Here is a 16,001-nt window from a genome sequence, read left to right on the forward strand (position 1 = left end):
ACAATGAAAACATATTGGGGGCTCAGAGTCACATCATAACAAAACAAAACTGTCAGCAGTCCCAAAGCACTGTCTATACTCAGCTAAATCACAAATTTGAATAGTAGAAACACAGTATCAGTGGGTTGTTGTTTTATTTTTAATTTATTTAAGTGCAAGCCAGACAGAAGTATGGAGAAAAATATCAGCTAAAAGCACATTGAAATTTGTGTAAATAACAGGAATATCTTTGCTAAACTGAATTCTTATAGTGATATGGGTACATAGAAATCAGGACACCATTTCAGATTTTGGTAAGGGGAGCATGCGGTGATGGGCAGGAGAAGAGAGGGTAAGTACTGGGATGGAATGAGGACAAAGGCTTCAGCAGTGTCACTGAGCATGCTCCATACAAGTCAAGTACCAAATGTGGAGAAGGGAACCGACCCCATCCACCCTCCCCCTCACAACATGCATCATCTCTATGCAGGGGCTAGCAAGGTGCTGGAAACCTCTACTTTTTTTGGCACACAACCTAACAGTTAGCTGACAGGAGCACTATGTCTAATTCCTATATTAAAGAAAGAAAATTAAATCAATATTAGACCCACTCAGCTCTAACACTGGCATCTTCTGACATCTTGTGACAAGTCAATTAAGGGACATAGGTTAGCCTTAAAATTGTAATGTGTATTCTTACTTTGTTACTAACTCTGTGGAGAGTGAGAGACCTTGTCAAGACTGCTGGGCTCTTATCTCAGCTCTGGAAAGGAAGTGTGGTCTAGTGGGTTACAGCAAGGGGGCAAATACATTTCATTTCCATATAAGAACATCAGAACGATCATAATGGGTCAGACCAAAGGTCCTTCTAGCCCAGTGTCCTGTCTGCCAACAGTGGCCAATGCCAGGTGCGTCAGAAGGAATAAACAGCAGAAGCAATCATGATCCATCCCCTGTCATCGATTACCAGCCTCTGGCAAACAGAAGCTAGAGACACCATCCCTGCCCATTATGGCTAGTAGCTATTGATGGACCTATCCTCCTTGAGCTTATTTTGTTCTTATTAACCCTATTATAGTTTGGGCTTTTGAACCATCTCCTGGCAAAGAATTCCACAAGTTGATTGTGAAAAAAATATTTTTTGGTTGTTTTAAATCTGACGCTTATAAATTTAATTGGCCCAGAGTGTTGTGTTATGTTAGTGATAGAATAAATAACATTTCCTTATTCTATTTTTCCATACCGTTCCTGATTTTCTTGACCGCTAACACGGTGGTTCCCCAATGCTGGTCCTCGGGCCAGTGCCAGGCCATGAACTGCTGGCTGCTGGGCAGTGGCACGCTGCCAGGCCACAACCCCATGGCTTGATGATTAGCCCTGTGGGGTTCCCTGTAAATTGCACGGCAGCATGGCCACACAGCTGCTAATTGTGAAGCATGTAGAAGAACATAATTTGTTGGACAAAAGTCTACATGGTTTCTGTAAAGGGAAATCATGTCTTACTAATCTGTTAGAGTTCTTTGAAGGGGTTAACAAACATGCAGACAAGGGGGATCCAGTAGATATAGTATACTTGGATTTTCAGAAAGCCTTTGACAAGGTCCCTTACCAAAGGTTCTTGTGTAAATTACATGGCCCTGGGATAAGGGGGAAGGTCCTTTCTTGGATTGAGAACTGGTTAAGAGACAGGAAACAAAGGGTAGGAATAAATGGTAAACTTTCAGATTGGAGAGGGGTAACTAGTGGTGTACCCGAAGGGTCAATCCTGGGACCAATCCTTTTCAACTTATTCATAAATGATCTGGAGAAAGAGGTAAGCAGTGAGGTAGTAAAGTTTGCACATGATACAAAACTGTTTAGGATAGTCAAGACAGAAGCAGACAGTGAGGGACTCCAAAAAGATCTCACCAAACTGAGTAATTGGGCAACAAAATGGCAAATGAAATTTAATGTGGCTAAGTGTAAAGTAATGCACATCGGGAAAAATAACCCCAACTATACGTACAGTATGATGGGGCAAATTTGGCTACGACAAATCAGGAAAGAGATCTTGGAGTTATCGTGGACAGTTCTCTGAGAACTTCCACACAGTGTGCAGCGGCGGTCAAAAAGGCAAATAGGGTGCTAGGAATTATTAGGAAAGGGATAGAAAATAAGACCCAGAATATCTTACTGCCCCTGTATAAAACTATGGTACGCCCACATCTTGAATACTGCGTACAGATGTGGTCTCCTCACCTCAAAAAAGATATTTTGGCCTTGGAAAGGGTTCAGAAAAGGGCAACTAAAATGATTAGGGGTTTGGAATGGGTCCCATATGAAGAGAGGTTAAAGAGACTGGGACTTTTCAGTTTAGAAAAGAGGTGACTGGGGGGGATATGATAGCGGTATATAAAATCATGAGTGGTGTGGAGAGGGCTGATAAAGAAAAGTTATGTATTAGTTCCCTAAATAGAAGAACTAGAGGACACCAAATGAAATTAATGGGTAGCAGGTTTAAAACTAATAAAAGAAAGTTCTTCTTCACACAGTGTGTAGTCAACCTGTGGAACTCCTTGCCAGAGGAGGCTGTGAAGGCTAGGACTATAATAGAGTTTAAAGAGAAGCTGGATAAATTCATGGAGGTTAGGTCCATAAAAGGCTATTAGCCAGGGGATAAAATGGTGTCCCTGGCCTCTATTTGTCAGAGGCTGGAGAGGGATGGCAGGAGATAAATCGCTTGATCATTGTCTTCGGTCCACCCTCTCTGGGGCACCTGGTGCTGGCCACTGTCGGCAGACAGGATACTGAGCTAGATGGACCTTTGGTCTGACCCAGTATGGCCATTCTTATGTTCTTAATTGAGCCCTGCCCACAGAGAGCTTCCTGGCCGTGGGGCACAAAAATTTCTCCACCTGCCCACTTCCTTTTAGAGCTGTGCAGCAACACTCACTTTCCTGCTGGAAGGTAAGTGGTGTAGCGGGCTGCTGCCCCAGTGTGCTGCACCTGGAGCAAGAGCTGGTTGGGCAGCCTCACTGTGGTCACAGTTTCAGCTGCGACAGCCGCTACATGGGTTGGTGGGTGAGGCTGCGTGCCGGGGGACTACTCCGGTGGCTGGGGTGAGGGCCGCGTGGAGGGCAGCTCCTCCGGTAGCCAGAGCCAGTGCCAGTGATGAATTCGCTTGTATAATTATGTGGGCAGAGTTGGCACCATGGCTGATTGCAGGGCTGGGTTCCTGCATGCTTATGATGTGGTTGTGTAGCATAGTTACTGGAAAGCACTCGCACTGAGGATACCTCTGAGGGGGAGGGAATGCCAGTTGTTAGGAGGAGGCAGGTGTTAGTAGTGGGTGATTCGATCGTTAGAAACATAGATAGTTGGGTTTGTGATGACCGGGAGAAACGTAGTTGGGTTTGTGATGACCGGGAGATCTTGGAGTTATCGTGGATAGTTCTCTGAAAACTTCCACACAGTGTGCAGCAGCGGTCAAAAAGGCAAATAGGATGCTAGGAATTATTAAGAAAGAGATAGAAAATAAGACACAGAATATCTTAGGGTATGTCTACACTACCACCCTAGTTCGAACTAGGGTGGTTAATGTAGTCAATCGAAGTTGCAAATGGAGCCCAGGATTTAAACATCCCGGGCTTCATTTGCATCTTGCCGGGCGCCGCCATTTTTAAATCCCCGGTAGTTCGGACTCCGTGCCCGCGGCTACATGCGGCACCGAGTAGGTAGTTCGAATTAGGCTTTCTAATTTGAACTACCGTTACTCCTCGTGGAAAGCCTAATTCGAACTACCTACTCCGTGCCACGTGTAGCATTTAAGAACTGCCTCTGGAGCCAGAGAGTGAAGCTCTAAGCCGACCTCAAGTATGAAATCCAGAGGGTTCAAATTTGGGAGGGGGCTACTATCTCCCAACCCCCCCCCCCCCCATAAATGGTGCCCTTGCTAGGAATATTCTCAAATTACAACCAATAATTACATTGATGACACATTACTAGTGTTTGAATGCTGCAGGTGTTAGATCCATTGTCTATAAGAATGATAGTCAGGTACGACAGTAGTGTTCAGATTTTTTTCTCATAAATTGGTTGAAGAAAATTGTTGATGCCCATGACCCAGCATAATTATATCTTTTGACTAGAGTGCAGACTCCAGAGTGGGGTTGCAGGGATTGGAGTAGGGAGAGTGTGTGAGGGGATTAACGTTTTTGTATATTTCCAAGATTATTACATATCTGATGGTAAGAGCTTTAGCAAATTTGTTATGGTCTATAACAGGGGCGGGGAACTTCTGGCCCAAGGGCTGCATACACTTCATCAGGGTTAGCTTCTGGCAGGCTGCAAGACGGTTTGATTACTACATGACTTCAAGCACAAAGCCCTGCAGCCCCTAGTTGGCATGGTTCAATATTCCCACCAATGGGAGCCAAGGGAAGAAGTAGCCTAGCTTGCAGGTTCTCCACCTCTGGTCTATAAAATAACATTTCAGTTAGCAAGAACACATTCAGAGTGAAGTCAATGGGAGAAAGATTTAGCCTAATTTTGATTTTCATATGCTTCTGTGATTTATTAACTCTGTTAGCGCTTACAGGAATGTACAATGTATTACCAGCAGACTGCCCAAGTGGTCCAACATCTCTCATGTGATCAAAATGGCATAGATCCAAATGGAATGCTGCAGGGACAGTTTGCACGCATTTACACAGCTGGGCAAAAGTCAGATTCTGGGTACGTCTAGACTACATGCCTCTGACGACAGAGGCATGTAGATTAGGCTACCCGACAGAGTAAAATGAAGTGGCGATTTAAATAATCGCCGCTTCATTTAAATTTACATGGCTGCCGCGTTGAGCCGACAAACAGCTGATTAGCTGTTTGTCGGCTCAGCGCGATAGTCTGGACGCTCCCCTGCCGACATCAAAGGGAGTTGTCGACAACCCAGGTATGAGGCATACCTGGGATGAGGCATACCTGGGTTGTCGACAACTCCCTTTGATGTCGGCAGGGCAGCGTCCAGACTATCACACTGAGCCGACAAACAGCTGATCAGCTGTTTGTCGGCTCAACGCGGCAGCCATGTAAATTTAAATGAAGCGGCGATTATTTAAATCGCCGCTTCATTTTACTCTGTCGGGTAGTCTAATCTACATGCCTCAGTCGCCAGAGGCATGTAGTCTAGACGTACCCTCTGTTATGCAACCTAAGCTACGTCAATTGCATGAGTCAAAATAGCTTAATTCGGCTTTTAGCGCTGTCCACACAGCAGAAAGTCGAAAGAAGAATACATTTCCTTTGACTTCCCTTATTCCTCATAAAATGAGGGTTACAGGAATCGGAGTAAGAAGTCATTCAGCTCGACATTATTTCGAAATAATGGCTTGCAGTGTAGACACACCATGGAGAACTACCTCTTGCAGCGGATGTACTCCACAGCATGGTGGCCAGGGGCCATGATGGGGATGTGTGTTCCCTCTATGCTCCCCACCCCACAGTTAGGAAAGCCCATGGTGACAAAGCGCTCCACTATGATGTCCCAGTCTCACTACCCTCCATATCAGGATGTTATTGATGGCCTTGGCTACTTGTCTGAGAACAGCCCTGAATGTAGTTTTCCCCACCCCAATCTGATTCCTGACTGAGCGGTAGCTGTCTGGCATGACAAGCTTCCATAGGGAAATTGCCACACGCTTCTACACAGTCTGAGCAGGTCTCATGGGAGTGTCCTGTCACCTCAGGTCAGGGACAAGTCATGCACAGAACGTGGCCTAGCACTTTCAGAAGTTTTGCAGCCACTGCTGATTGTCCCATCTCTGCATGACAGTGCGATCCCCAAAGTCTGAGTTCATCTCTCAACACCAGAATTGGTGTTGCACTGTGTCCAGGGGACCGACTGGCAGCTGCATTAGCATGAGTGCATGGGTACTTGGATCGATGGAGTTACGTAATACAGGTTAACAGACACTGTCTGGGCACTCTACCCCTATAGACAGATTGAATTCAATTTTCAGCAACATTGTATCCAGTCCTAGAGCTAAAGGAACATTTCATAGACGGCCTTGTCTTTACAATGGACCAAACCTAACCGAATCAAACTCCACATTTTAGGGTATTTGGAGGGAGGTCTAGTAGAGCTTGAGTTAAATGAAAGATGATAAGACAGGCTAGAGAACATGGATTTGTAGAAGAATAGTTTTGGTTGATTCTTAATACTTGTTCAGAGACTGACCTCTAGTGACCAACTTGGTTTATCACAGATCTGACTTTTTCAGGTATTTGTGACTGAAGCTGTCTACACAGCAGTGTTATTTTGGAATCACTGACATGATTCCAAAATATGAAAGAGCCTATCCACACAGAAAGTCTCATGAGGAGTGAGGGAAGATGAAGAGCGTTCTTCCTTCGACCTCCTGCTGCGCAGACCCCGCCATAAGCCGAAGTAAGCTATTTTGACTTCAGCTATGCAATTGATGTAATTGAAGTTGCGTAGCTTAATTCAACTTTAGTCCTATTGTGTAGATGTGCTCTGAGTCTCTCTGGGACAGTGATACTTTCCCAACCCACAGGAGCCTGCAGGCAGAAAAGGGAGGACAGGGCAGGACGAATTCCCACCGTGTCCGGCACGCATGGCTGGCCAGTGGACACTGCTATTTTCCCAGCCTGAGAGGGGAGGAGAAGATCTGTGTGTGGCTTACTGGTTGAGAGTGCTAATAGCTTCCCCTCCTCCTTCCTCCAGGTTGCCATGCAAAATATCAGTGTTTTCCAAATCACAGTGATTGATTGGCAGCATATATAAGAAATGCAATAGGATTTAAACTTTATGCTTAATTGCATCATCATTTGCATAGGTTTCTGCGCAAGAGAGGTGCACTGTAGACATAGCCTTTGTGAAGTTAGGCACCAGAAAACATTTTGCCTTCACGCTTCTTGTTACCATTTCTGACTTTTATGCCACTGGCAGAGCACAGAGGACAATTGGGAGGAAATTTACACCTGGGCATTGATGAAAGAGGGAGCAGAGCTGAAGGGGAATCTTTAAGTGGGCCTGAGGGAAGGACACCCCACAGACAGAAAGTTGTAGGAGGGACTGGAATGGTGGATCTCAACTGGAGGTGGTAGTCCTAAAAGTCAGCTCTCTGCTGAAGAATGAAGAGCTGCAGCGCTGTGGTGAGGGGCTGGACACAGGATGGGTTAAAACTTGAAGCTGGAAAAAGGGGCCTGATGTTGCTTTCCCTGAAATGTGTGTCTTGCTTTTGGATTGGGTTAACAGACTCCATGGAGAAGCTTCATAGAAGAAGAATGTGAAGGGGAGTTTAGGAGGGGTGGTAGCCGGCAGATGGATGACCAGCAATGTGCGTGAGACTGTCCAGGTGGCACACTGAAATCCTGGGAGGAGAGATTCTCAGTCTAAAGTGACCTGTCAGGAAGGACAAGTCCTGAGAAAAGAAGCCACCCCACTGCCAGAGCAGCTGCTGACAAGGGGTGCCAGATGATGAGCACCAGCAGTGAGGGCAACTTTTATTCAGTGCCTCAACTGCAGTGACATTTCCAGGCATGTGCACATAGACTGGCCTCCTGGTGCCGGCTCCAAACTCTTCTCCATGTTCCATGCAGATTGCTGTAAACCAGAGCTACTCAACACATGGCCCGTGGTCCACGTGTAGCCCACGGCCTGTTTGTTTGCAGCCCGCGAGAGGGAGCTAAAACAAAATAGTAGTCTATATAATGATGTGCGTTTTAGTAGTTAAATTCCTGGACTGCCATTGCTCCTTAAAAGTGCTGTCAGATGGGTGGATATCGGGTAAATATTGCGTTTTATTAATATCAGCAGAACTGACATATCATAGAATCATAGAATACTAGGACTGGAAGAGACCTCGAGAGGTCATCGAGTCCAGTCCCCTGCCCCATGGCAGGACCAAATACTGTCTAGACCATCCCTGATAGACATTTATCTAACCTATTCTTAAATATCTCCAGAGATGGGGATTCCACAACCTCCCTGGGCAATTTATTCAAGTGTTTAACCACCCTGACAGTTAGGAACTTTTTCCTAATGTCCAACCTAAACCTCCCTTGCTGCAGTTTAAGCCCATTGCTTCTTGTTCTATCCTCAGAGGTCAAGATAAACAAGTTTTCTCCTTCCTCCTTATGACACCCTTTTAGATACCTGAAAACGGCTTTCATGTCCCCCCTCAGTCTTCTCTTTTCTAAACTAAACAAACCCAATTCTTTCAGCCTTCCTTCATAGGTCATGTTCTCTAGACCTTTAATCATTCTTGTTGCTCTTCTCTGGACCCTCTCCAATTTCTCCACATCTTTCTTGAAATGCGGTGCCCAGAACTGGATAGAATACTCCAACTGAGGCCTAACCAGCACAGAGTAGAGCAGAAGAATGACTTCTCCCAACACACCAGTTAATGCATCCCAGAATCATGTTTGCTTTTTTTGTAACAGCATCACACTGCTGACTCATATTCAGCTTGTGGTCCACTATAATCCCTAGATCCCTTTCTGCCATACTCCTTCCCAAACTGTCGCTTCCCATTCTGAATCTGTGAAACTGATTGTTCCTTCCTAAGTGGCGCACTTTACATTTGTCTTTATTAAACTTCATCCTGTTTACCTCAGACCATTTCTCCAATTTGTCCAGATCATTTTGAATTATGACCCTATCCTCCAGATTAGTCGCAACCCCTTCCAGCTTGGTATCATCTGCAAACTTAATAAGCGTACTTTCTATGCCAATATCTAAATCGTTGATGAAGATATTGAACAGAGCTGGTCCCAAAACAGACCCCTGTGAACCCCACTAGTTATACCTTTCCAGCAGGATTGTGAGCCATTAATAACTACTCTCTGAGAACGGTGATAGAAATGTAGCCGTGTTAGTCTGGTGTAGCTGAAACAAAATAAAGGACTATGTAGCACTTTAAAGACTAACAAGATGGTTTATTAGATGATGAGCTTTCGTGGACCAGACCCACTTCCTCAGATCAAATAGTGAAAGAAAATAGTCACAACCATATATACCAAAGGATACAATTAAAAAAAAGTGAACACATATGAAAAGGACAAATCACATTTCAGAACAGAAGGGGGATGCGGGGGTGGGGGGAAGGAAGGTAAATGTCTGTGAGCTAATGGTATTAGAGGTGGGGAAAGGTGTGAGCTCACAGACCTGCTCAGACTGTGTAGAAGCGTGTGGCATTTTATGTTGCATAGTCTTGCTTTAATCTTTGTATTCATTCCCATCAGTGTGAAAGAAGCTATTTGCATATATTTGCATATATATTTCCATGTATATGCAACCACACTTAAGTTGCAGCCCTCAGCATGAGCTGTGAGTATCATTGTGGCCCCCAGGGCTTCCAAAGCTGTAAGCCCTACCTGATCCTCACCTTTGTACATGAGAAACACTCAATAGGTTGTAGATTGCAGTTCTTTCTTTTGATCATTTCTCAGGGGACATCAATTATGCTAAACACTGATCTGGGTAGATTATATTTATTAGGGAAAAAATGTTTTGAGATGCCCCATGTATAATTAGGAACCAAGCAAATATAAAACTGGAAAATCAAACAGAGTCCCATTGCCAAAATATCAATGTTTATTATTAGAATTCACCTGTCCACTTAAGAATTATTAGAAGACGATGTATATTGTGGCCCCAAGAAGTGCATCCATATTCTGGGCAGCACTTAAACAAATGCTAAGCACATGCATAACTCCCATTGCAATCTCTGCGGGTACGTCTACACTACAGCGCTAGTTCGAACTAACTTAGTTCGAATTAGTTAATTCGAACTAAGCTAGTTCGAACTAACGCATCTAGAACTAAAAACTAGTTCGAACTAGCGTTTTGCTAGTTCGAACTAGTAAGTCCACATTGAGTGGACTCTGAACAGGGCTTAATGATGGCCGGAAGCAGTGCCGGCAGGGCATAAAAGGAGGACTTAGAGCATGGAGATACTGTCTCAGGCTAGCCGAGGGCTGTGCTTAAAGGGTCCCGACCCCCACCCCGGACACACAGTTCTAAGGGGTGCCCCGCTTGCAAAGAAGTTCTGGCTTGGAGTGCCCTGAGTGCCCACACTGGGCACATCACACCACTCGGCCATCAGCCCGGCTGCACTTGCCGCAGGCTGCCATCTGGGGAGAGGGAGTAATTGGGGGGCTGCAGGAGAGCTTCCACCCCCAGAAGCCCGCAGAGCCAGCCCAGTCCTCCCCATCGGGGGCTCGTACCCCATTCCTCCCTCACCTCCTTCCACTTGCCCTTCCCTAGCCCCCCTTCTTATTGATGTACAAAATAAAGATAACGTTTCTTCCAACATTGACTCTGTCTTTATTGAAAAAAACTGGGGGAGACTGGGAAAAGGAGGTGGGAGAGGGGAAGAGAAAGGCTGGGAGAGGGGAGGGCAACTAACATGATCAGGGGTTGGGAACAGGTCCCAGATGAAGAGAGGCTACAGAGACTGGGACTGTTCAGCTTAGAAAAGAGGAGACGGAGGGGGGACAGGATAGAGGTCTCTAAAAGCAGGGGTTGGGTGGAGAGGGTGCATTCAGAAAAGTTCTTCCTGAGTTCCCATAAAGAAGGACTAGAGGACACCAAAGGAAAGGAATGGGTAGCAGGCTTCAAACTAGTAAGAGAAAGTTGTTCTTGACAAGGCAAATAGTTAACCTGTGGAACTCCTTGCTGCAGGAGGTTGTGAAGGCTAGAACTAGAACAGAGTTTAAAGGGAAGTGAGATCAAGTGATGGAGGTTGGGTCCATGGAGTCCTATTAGCCAGAGGGTAGGAGTGGTGTCCCTGCCCAAAGTTTGTGGAAGGCTGGAGAGGGATGGCACGAGACAAATGGCTTGGTCATTGTCTTCGGTCCATCCCCTCCAGGGTCCCTAGGGTTGGCCGCTGTCGGCAGACAGGCTACTGGGCTAGATGGACCTTTGGTCTGACCCAGGATGGCCATTGTAAGCTCAGGGCTCAGGGTCGGGGGTCTCAGTGGACCCCCTTGATTTTCATGCACACCTGGTCCTGGGTGGCCAGGCTGGCAGCTCTCCTGCCCTAGCCGGCCACTTTCCTGTGCCTAGTGCGGAGATCGTGGACGAGGTCCACGATGTCCGCACTAGCCCAGGAAGGTGCCCGCCTCTTGCGGTCCAGGGCAAGCTCCCGGGAGCCGCCAGCCTGGTCCCGGCAAGAGGGGGTGGGCTGGGGGGCATCGGGTGGGTGGCTCTGTGCCGTGCCAGGTGCAGGGTCTGATAGCTGGGTGCTGGCAGGCTTGCACCTGGCACGGGCACCGTAGCCAGCCCGTGCCCCTTTAAGGGGTCCGGGGCCGGGAGGGGGGCATAGAGTTTCCCTGGTGTTGGCCAGAGTGGCCACCAGGGAAACCTGGGGAGGGCTAGCCTCCCACTAGTTCGAACTAAAGGGCTACACAGCCCTTAGTTCGAACTAGCTAGTTCGAACTAGGCGTTAGTCCTCGTAAAATGAGGTTTTCCTAGTTCGAACTAAGCGCTCCGCTAGTTCGATTCAAATTCGAACTAGCGGAGCGCTAGTGTAGCGCATAGGAAAGTTAGTTCGAACTAACGTCCGTTAGTTCGAACTAACTTTCTAGTGTAGACATACCCTGAGACACCAGTAGGTTTTTTCAGATACATCTGAGTAGTGGTCAAACCAGTTCCTCAGAAACAACAGGCAAGCTGACACCTCAGCTAAAGTAAGCAAAGCTGAAGGACCATTACCTGCTAAATGACCATTCTTTGGAGGGAGAGGCAAAAACAATAACAAAAGTCCACATCTTAGCAAAGAAAAAGCATGGAGTTTCCTTCCATACATACTGCCTGCTGTCTTGCTCCCAGCTGGAAATGCTTCTCAAAAGACAGGACTATATAAAAAAAGGAGCTGATACACCAAGACACGCACTCTCAAAGGTCACAGTTTCTAGGCTTTTTATCATTTTTACTGCTCTCCTCTGAATTTTGTCCATAGCTTTTCCAAAGTGTGGTGCCCAGAAATGGCTTTCTGAATAGAGAATTATTATTTCTTGTCTTGCTTACAATTTTCTTGCTTATACATCCCAAACCCACATCCTCTCTAGGCATTTTTATCAATGTACAGCATTAACTTTATATTCAGATACAAACAGGTGGATTATTTATGCAACAAGCACAATTCTGTGAGGAAAAGTGTACTTCTGTATAATAGTTTAAAGGAATTATTACTCAAAAGTCTGTATTAATATGCCTAAGGCAGCATTTGTCAACAAACATTTCCTGAATCTCTTATGTAATTACAAATACAGTAGAGGGCAGTGCCCCCTGTTTGCTATGCTCGCCGACCCGCATCTCTGGAGGTAGGCAGCCCAGGTTCACCTCACCCCCGACCTACCCCACCTCTCTCCCCACAGCTGCCAGGACCCCCTGAAACCAGGCCACCCCTACTCTCCCCCCCTCAGCAGCTGCCAAGGGGTTGGCCATGCTGAGACCACATCTGGCCCGGCTCTCTCCCTCCGGCCGTCATGGGGTTGGGCGGAAGCCGTGTTGGACTCTGCTCTCCCCTCCAAGGCCACCCTGCCCTTGGCTCTTCACCTCACCCCCAGCCACCGGGGAGGATCCAAAGCCACTCCAGCTCTTTCCTTCCTGCCCAGAGGCCGAAGCCCCTTTAGTTCTGCTTCTTTCCCCCACCTCCGGCTGCCAGGAACGGTGGCTGAAGACTGGCCAGGCCTCCAGCACCAAGGGTGAATGCCTCACGGCTCCTTCACCCCACACACGAGGGAGAAGAGCATGCAGCTCCTAGCCCCCCTTCCTTCCCCTGTAAGGGTGGAGGCCTTGTGGCTCCTGGACCTCCTCCCCCGCAAGGGGGAAAGGGGCACAGCACCCGAACCCCCCTGCAAGAGGGGAGGGGACATGGCTCCTGCCCCCTCCCCAGATCACTGGGGGAGATGCATGGCTGCTCCCCAGGCTCCCTACCCCAGAGCGCAAAGATGATCAGGGAAACTGCGTGGTTGTTGCCTGCCCCAGCACCAGAGCTGTCAGCACCGGTGAGGGAGGGAGGGAGGAGACGGGGTGGCTGAGAGGGATGGGGCTGCAGGACACAGAGGGTACGTCTACACTACAGCACTAATTCAAACTAACTTAGTTCGAATTCGTTAATTCGAACTAAGCTAATTCGAACTAGCGCAGCTAGACCTAAAAACTAGTTCGAATTAGCGTTTTGCTAATTCGAACTAGCGCGTCCACACTGATTGGATGCAGGGGCGCATTTAAGGGCAGCTGAAACCAGTTCTGGCAGGGCATCAGGTCAGTAGTTGCGTTGTGTGGCTGCTGTCTGAGGCTATCTGAGGCTCGTGCTTAAAGGGACCCCCCCTGGACAGCCGGTTCTCAGCTTTTCCGCTTGCTTGCCAACCTTGCCGAGGGACAGCAAAGCGTTGGTCTCTGTGCCCGTCTGTGTCGGTGCTTCCCTTCGGGAACGCCGCTGCAGGTGGCAACATGGAGCCAGAGCTCGCCCTGCACCTTCTGGTGCACGTTCTGGACTTGCTGCTGCAAGCCTGCCACCAATGGCTCGAGGCTGCCTGGCACCACCTGGTGCACATCAGCCCCCTGCCTCTCCGCCTGGCCACCCTGGGGGCCATGGAGGAGCCACGGCGGTGCCCAGACGCCGGTGTGCCCCACCGCATCTGGCGTCTGGACACCAGCAGTGACTGGTGGGACCGCATCATCCTGGAGCGCTAGGAAGACCGACAGTGGACCCAGAATTTCAGGATGAGGAGGGACACCTTCCTGGAGCTCTGCGAGTGGCTCGCCCCTGCCCTGCGCAGAAGGGACACTCGCATGAGGCCTGCCATCCCCCTCCAGAAGCATGTGGCCATCACCCTCTGGAAGCTCTCCACGCCGGACAGCTACTGATCCGTCGGGAACCAGTTCGGCATGGGGAGATCCACCGTCGGAGCAGTGCTCATGCAGGTAGGGCACTCATCGGCCACTGGACCGAAGGTGGAGGGAGGCTGCAAGGAGGGGATGGGCTGCCCCAGGGAAAAAGAGGGGGGAGGGAGGAGGCGAAAGTGCCCCGCACCGGTCTCTCCCGGCCATACTACACGCCACCCGGGGGGGTTGCTTCCGGGAGTGGGGCACGGGGCACTGCCAGGGAACAAACACTCCCAGCCACCCGGGCGCCCCACTGATTCGGCTTTGCTGTGTCTCTCCGCAGGTGGTCAGGGCCATCAACCGGGTGCTGCTCCGCAGGGTGGTCCGCCTCGCCTACCCGGACGCCGTCATCGGGGGCTTTGGTGCCCTGGGCTTCCCCAACTGCGGGGGGGGGCATCGACGGGACGCACATCCCCGTCCGTGCCCCGGAACACCAGGCCTCCCGGTACGTCAACCGCAAGGGGTACTTCTCCATGATCCTGCAGTCCGTGAGTGACCACCGGGGACAGTTCACGGACATTAATGTCGGCTGGTCCGGCAAGGCACACGACGCCCGGGTGTACCGCACCTCCTCCGTGTGCCAGAGGCTGCAGGCCGGGACCTTCTTCCCCGACCGCCACATCAGGGTCGGGGACGTGGACATCCCGTCTGCCTGGTGGGGGATGCTGCCTTCCCACTACAGCCGTGGCTGATGAAGCCCTACACGAGGCACCTCAATCCCTCCCGCCAGGCCTTCAATGCCAGGCTCACCAGGGCCCGCATCGTGGTGGAGGGGGCCTTCAGGCGACTGAAAGCCCGCTTTTGATGCCTCCTCACCCGTCTGGACCTCGCCGAGCACAATATACCTCCTGTAGTGGCAGCATGTTCTGTGCTGCACAATTTATGTGAGAGAAAGGGGGAGGCTTTCCTGATAGCCTGGATGGATGAGGCTGACCACATGGCTGGCCACTATGCTCAGCCCCACACTGCTGCTGTCCGGGAAGCCCACCGGGGGGCTGTCCGGATCCGGGAAGCCCTGCGGGAGAGCCTCCTGGTGGAGGAGGCGGAGGACTGAACTCTCCCTGCATGCCCCACTGGGGCCTTCTTCCACCCTCCCCGCCTTCCCCTTTCCCCTTCCTAACCACCCTTCCTAATGTGAAATAAAGACACCTGTTTTGGCAAACAACATCTCTTTTTATTTAACATAAGTGGGGTGGGGGAACGGAGGAGTGAGGGTGGGAGAGGGGAGGGGGAAAACTGGGACGAGGGAGCTGGAAGGGGGTGGAAGGAAGGAAGGGAAAGGAAAGCTCAGGGGTGGGGGTCCGGCTGCCTCTCCCGTCTTGCAATACTGAGGATGAGGGGGCGTCGGGGGGGAATGGGTGTGGAGGTTGGGGCAGGAGGGACGGGGGCTGCAGAGGAAGCAGGAGCAGGGGGAGCAGGAGCAGGAGGAAGCGGGAACCGGTCGAGGAGGCTCTGGAGGTGGCCTCTGAGGGCACGGCCCTGCTCCTCCAGCGCCTCCAAGCTCCGCTGGCGCAGCCGAAGTGTCCTCCTGGACCCAGTGGTCCTGGGTGCGGAGCTGGTGATCCAGGAAGCGGAGGTGCCGCCGCTGGTACTCCTCCTGGTTCCTGGCTCTCCTGCTGGCCCGGGCACGGGCGGCTGCTGCAGGTAGGATGGTGCGCCCTGCAGGCCCAGGTGCTGCAGCTGTGGTGAAACAAGAGCAGCGGTCAATTCTCCCTGGGACCCAGGTGGGTGAAACCCAGCCCCCTTCTGCAAGGCCAGGGCCCCTGCATGACACCCAGCTACTGCTCTGTGGTGGGCAAGGGCCAGGCGCACGGTCCCTGGGCTCCCTCTCCCCCCAACCTCCCGTACACTTAAGGGGAGCATGATGGTACTCACAGGTGGAGGCCTCCCCAGCCTCTGATGACACAGGCGATCGGCTCTGTGGGGTTCCTCGGGAGTCTCGGGTCCTGGGCAGGCTGCCGTCAGGTTCCTGGCTCTCGGCGTCCTCCTCCTCCGTGTCACTGAGTGGTCCCTCCGCCCCGGGGTCGATGACCACCCTGGGGGCAGGGATGGCGTGAGCCCCCAGGATGCGGTCCAGAGCCAGAAAGTGGGGGCAGGCCTCTGGGTCGGCCCCTGGCAGGCAGGCCCG

The sequence above is a fragment of the Pelodiscus sinensis genome, chromosome 2 (assembly GCF_052426305.1).
Source record: "Pelodiscus sinensis isolate ZL-2025 chromosome 2, ASM5242630v1, whole genome shotgun sequence".
In the NCBI taxonomy this organism is placed as follows: Eukaryota; Metazoa; Chordata; order Testudines; family Trionychidae; genus Pelodiscus; species Pelodiscus sinensis.